Here is a 6,141-nt window from a genome sequence, read left to right as displayed (position 1 = left end):
CATTAGCACTATGTCAGGCCGGAGAGGCTCTCAGCAGGAGAAATCTGCTTGGCTTATGTGCCAACACAGGACAACCTTGCGAATCTTTCACAAAGGCATTGTCTCGTGAGAAGTTTGAAGCTTTTTGCAAAGATTTGGGCTTGTTCCTCTTTGTGGACTGATCCTGTCCTCAAGGCATGGCACTTCCCTTTACCCTTCTTAACATCCCTCGTTCACTGCATCACTCCCATGGGGGGATTTGTTACCATATACATGTGGTAGTGATCTGTGTGAACACACTAGGACTGTCGGGGCATTTTTTCCCACTTTAGGAGGTTTTTCCCCCCGTGCATTGTATATGCACCCATCACTCTAGGGCTATCTATCTTTCCATTGCACACTAAGTAATACACTCTCTGATGTGTGCCTTGAGCTTCCTTCGTCTTCTCCAAGCTATGCGCGTTTCCCTGCAACCCTAATTTTAACAGCACTCATATGTATCTTTTAACCTCAAATCTAGCCTCTATCACATTATACGCGTATGATGTCTATCTAGTCAGAATGGACTTCTGTGTCTACCCCAGGTGCTCCTTGGTATGTACAACATACACATGTGATCACAACAAATTTTGAAAATCAAAACTGCACAAAATCACCACTTTTTGACAAGAAAATTCCTCGAAAGAGTAAAATCCTCTCAATTCTCAATTCTTTATGCCCAAATGAAATGAAATTTCCTGTATATGCTCAACAACATGCAAAATATGGTTATAATATCAAAAGTTCAATTTTGATGGGCCATAATTAACCTTTAGACATCAACCGCATATGATGCTTGCTGATGGATTTTTTGCCAAAATTCATTCACAAGCATCCCCAAATCTCATTAACTAGTTTTTAAGCACTCCTACCAAATTTCATGCAAAATTATGCTCAGAATCACAAGTTTCTCTATTTTTTTGTTTCCAACACTCCGTCTTTTGTCTTTTGGGTACCAAGGGTGGGTCAAAATCCTAGTCTCAAGGTGTACTTAGGGTAAAAAACCCCTTTTGAACACTTTGGTGGAGTTGGAGTTGTCAAATTTGGTCTCCAGATGCCTCTTGAGACATCATATGCATATGATATCCAAGTTTGCAGAATTTCACTTTTTGTACATAGAACTTTGCCTCTTATATGCACAACATCAATCAGTCATGAAAAAATTGTCAACAAAAATTTGTTTATTACATTTTTACAAACAAGCACTTCCGCAAATAACTTAGTGATGAATAGCTCTAGATCAAAATCAGATCACTAACCTAAAGCTACTCCTACTTATCATGTGGGGTTTTGCATTTATGAGCTTCACTGCCACATACGGACTAGCAACAAACACTTCTATCACCTCACAAATCACTCATCCAGCATCAACTACTCTAATCTACAACTAATACTACAAATCCTAACTAAATCTATCTAGTCGCAGACCCTTGGCAAGACACATGATTCCTGGTTGTCCACTTGATCTCGGAATATCCTCTTCCAGATCCACTTGAGAAAAATGCTCACTTTAGTCGCAACTAAAGCAAGCAACAATCACACAAGTGTTAGTAGGATTACCTACTCAAGTCCTTGTGTACTCAACAATGGCACCAATGTTGCAGAAGTGAATCACACCACCTATAAAGTGTATGCAACACCACCTAGAACAACATTATGTCAATCGAGGCCGCATATGACACGATAGGCATATATACGGAGGAAATCTCTATAGCTTGTCATGTTGAGAGCATCCCACACATACAACACTCTGGAGGCCAACTAAACCAAAATCAGGAATCTCACTGCTCTCAACTACACCACCCAACCCACATTCGCACAAATGGAAGAAAACTCACTAAACCATACCGGAATCCTACAGGAACACCATCCCCTCACTATGATACACCTATCCCAAAGCCTCTACACTCAAAATTATCTCTCCAAACCCATCTACGGAAAACGCGTATGAAGACAACAAAATTATAAAAGTGTGTGAAACTAAAATCTATGAGTATTTATGCGTAGCTTACGTCGCCACAATTCTAATGACTACTTGCACTCAGAAAACAGACATCGTTGAATAAACTTACGACCACAAATAGCTCATAGATGTGTTAGTGTGTGTGTCCCGTTTCACGTGGAATGCTTGGTGTTGTTGTATAGCTCTCTCCGAGCCTATTGCAATGGTGCAGTTGAATCTACAATGCGATGAGCGAGCAGGAAGTAGCATTAGGATGAAGCTCATGCTCTCTCTCTTTCTCTTTCACACACAGTCGACTGCATCTCAAACATTGATTAAGATGAGGTTCTTGCTTCAAAACCCTTCACTCGAGCATCTTTGGCTTCCTCCACTCTAGATCCTGCACGATCTAAGTAGCCAAAATCCTTTGCCTTTAGCTTTTCATACTACCCTTTGCTTCTCCCACTATTGGCTCTCTTCACTCTGCTTGGGCTTCTTTACTGGCTCATTTAGGTCTCCTTGATGACAATGCCAAAGCTCCCGGTGAGTACTCACATTGATACTCACTCTGTCATCTTTCCCCTCAACTTTTAGATTATCAAGGAATTGTGCTCAAAAGTGCCCATATTTCCCACACGTTGGGAAGGGGGAAGGGGGAACAAACCCATCACACTCCAAACTTGCCTCTATATAGCCCAGTGAATATCCGACACCCCTAACCACACAGAATCACAATCCAGACAACACACTAGCACATGCCAGACACCTCTTGCACACAATTCAGCTCACACATTTGGTACACAAGCAATTGATACCACCATCCCAGATTCCTGCCCGCTTCACACGCTTCCACAACCCAAATCCCCTCTCTCCCTCACTCTCCCTCTCGCACACACGGTCCGGGGGCACACTGTCAATGCACACCGGCACCACTCACACTGGAGATGAGACAAGACGAGAAGGAATAAGTGGACATAAAGGGCACAAAAAAACAATCTGACAATGATGGCTATCCCTGCTTCAAAACAATCTCAATACACAATCTTCAAGAGACACACTCTCGGCCTTTTTGCTACCTGCTGAGCACCCACTCTTCCGCTTTACTGATACACGACTCAAGCGGCTTTCAAAGCACGAGATGAAGCCCTCGTTGGCTTCTCTTTGACATACATTCCCTTTTCAGACGAAGTCCGCTACTGCCCTTGGAGGATCATCTCCCTGCACATTCCCTATAGGTTGCTATCAACCTCTCCTCTGCAGCACTCCATGCTCAAGGAGTCCCAGCCTGGCTCCAGTTATGCGGCTCAGCCCTGCATCGTGGCCCGCTTCCCCGTCGAAGTGGCAACTCCCTTTGGCGGCTCCCTCTTCTCCATGCCCTCCGTCAACTCACTGCAGCGCTGGCTTTTTTTTGTCCTCTACTCTGCTCATGGACTCAACGTTTGCGGGCTAGCCCCTCTTTCTTGACATGGCAACCAGATTACCAAAAAAGCCTTTGTTTTATTAAAAAATTCCTCTCAATTGGGCCACCTTCCCATGAGAAAATCCTCGGACAAACAAACTTCACTATGCTAATGGTCCAGATTCCAACCCGATCACCAAAAAGATTATCCTAAATAGTGTTTTCCACGATCGACCATCGCTTTGAGCTTGAAATGACACCCGAATAGTAAACGACCATGAAGCTGCACTCATTTACACAAAGATCTCAACTCCGCTGACCTTGATGTTCGATTCAGCATATACATCATAGCACCTTTCACCTTACAAGGCTTGAGAACCATGAATGACCTGTGCAATGCCACATTTGGCATACACATCCTAGCAGTAGAGTGTCCTGTAGACATCTTGATCAAAATCTTATATCATAAACCTCATAGCAATTGTGTCCAGCATCCCTTGTCTTGTTTCCAACCTTGTGATATAAACGTTTGCTCCTGACACCTGTGATAGCAAAAAACAAGTGCAGTTTCTACTAGAGAGTGCTCCATCTGAGTGTACATGTCTCCTGACTGCATCAAATGCCTGCTCACTCTCCCTGCCATTTACCTGCAAACTGCCATGCCTAGGCTTCTTGCACTTCCATAGGCCGACCATCTTCAGCTGTACAATCATTGCCCAACCCCTTGTTGAGCATTCATGCTCAACCATAGCATTATTTAGATAAGAGATGATTGCATATTAAAAAACTGATACTTAGTATGTACATAAGCAGTAGGTAGATAGAGAGGGAGATCTTATCAGCTGCATAAACCTCCCGGATTAAATGGAAACCCTCGAGCTTTCCCAAGCGCAGTGTAGGCCTCTCCTAGGTCAAACTGATGGTTTTGAGCATTACCACCCATCTGTAAAACATATATAAACCATCGCGGCTTTGCACCTGTAAATCTGTAAGCCAACCATGCATGTAGCTGTCCGCACCATAAACCTTGAACAACCTAGATCCACAAGCCTTCCTGGTATATAAAATGAGTCTCTTCACCAACCTTCGAAGCATCTGCACCATTTACCATTATCCTCTCACCTACTAGAGAGCTCTTCATAGCATAATCTTCTCCCAAAAAACTTTGCAATCGGTACACAGTTGCCTACAAAGCAACCGTCAACAACATGCCCATCAATAGCGTGGCACAAACCTGTGGCACTCTGTCTTCCGATGGTGCTTATTCTTGGAGAACCAAGCCTACCTTCTTCTCAAGCATACCCTCTATTGTAGGTCCTTCGAATGACATACACTCCATACCTGACTCACCATGCAAGTCCTCGTCTGCCATAGCCTTTGATACTTCATCTTCAACCACTTCATGCAAGAGCAAATCGGATTGCTCGATCACCTTTGCCTGCTTTTCAAGGACTTCTTCTACGGCTACATCATTTGCTAAGCGAGAAACAAATCCATGATCTATTACCTCGTTCTCTGGTACGTTGAAATCATCCACACCTCCTGGAATGCACTGCCGCTCTTCAGCACAATCGATAGGGCAAGATTGCCCAACCCCCTGGCTAGCTTCTTCCTGCACAACTTCGACCATCACTTTGCGTACATCTTCAAGATTTTCGGGTGAGCTTTTCACATCTTCATTTTCTTCCTCATGCATACACACTTTGGCTAGGACCGCATCCTTGATAGCGAGGCTAACAGACTCTTGTACAGCAACACACCAAACTGGAGGCACAAATTGAAACGAATGAACAAAATGGCTTATCAATGGCAAAGCAGCTACCTCTTTGACGCTTGATCTTTCTTTTGGCACATGATGAAGCTCCGTTGTCGAGCTATACCCATAAATTGAATGCTTCAACAAGCCCATCTACAGTGTCTTCTTTGCTTTGCTGCTCTTTACCTTCGCCAAATAGACCATCTGAGCATAGTCCTCTGCACCACCACATTCGACCTTCTCCTTGATTCGTGGATGCAAGCAAGCAAGAAACTGCTCTTGCTTGAAATGATCTCCATTTCGCACACATGTAACAGCATCTAGTCTCTTCCAAACAGACTCAAATTTATCCAAAAACAAAGCAAAATCTTCACTTACATCCTGCTTCAGCTTGCTCAATTGTTCATCCAAGTCCAATGGAGAAACCCGGTTTTGAAAAGTTTCAACAAACCGCTTGCAAATCTCGCTCAGCGGGGCGACTGCCGATCTGTAAATTTTTAATCCTTCAAACCAAGCTTTGGCTCATCCTTGTAGAACCCATGGTAGTGCCTTCAATTTGGCTTCATCTCCCCAAATTCTCATTTGAAATAGGTATAACTCCAAATTGAAAAACCAATCTGCAGCCTCTTCTTCTCCAGCAAGCACCAAGTTGATATCATGCATCATCTTCAGGCTTTAAAACTTCACCGAGGAGCAATCAGTAGATCCTCAGTGGGGGCACCACTAATGGGAAGGGGAAAGGGGAAACAAACCCAGCACACTCCAAACTTGCCTCTCTATAGCCCAATGGATATCCGACACCCCTAACCACACATAATCACAATCCAGACAACACGCTAGCACATGACAGACACCTCTTGCACACAATTCAGCTCACACATCTAGTACACAAGCAATCAATACCACCATCCCAGATTCCTGCCCGCTTCACACGCTTCCACAACCCAAATCTCCTCACTCTCCCTCTTGCACTCACGGTCCGGGGGCACACTGTCAACGTACACTGGCACCACTCACAATGATGGC

The 6,141-nt window shown here is 44.0% G+C and overlaps 1 pseudogene; it reads right to left on the bottom strand.

The window, feature by feature from the left end:
* Positions 1–4,484: 4,484 nt before the first annotated feature.
* On the bottom strand, positions 4,485–5,781 carry LOC147440099 (uncharacterized; annotated as a pseudogene).
* Between the last annotated feature and the right edge of the window lie 360 nt (positions 5,782–6,141).

This window comes from Adiantum capillus-veneris, chromosome 16 (assembly GCF_014529385.1).
Source record: "Adiantum capillus-veneris isolate H3 chromosome 16, ASM1452938v2, whole genome shotgun sequence".
NCBI lineage: Eukaryota > Viridiplantae > Streptophyta > Polypodiopsida > Polypodiales > Pteridaceae > Adiantum > Adiantum capillus-veneris.
Note: the sequence above shows the minus strand (reverse complement) of the source record. Positions and strands in the feature narration are given on the sequence as shown.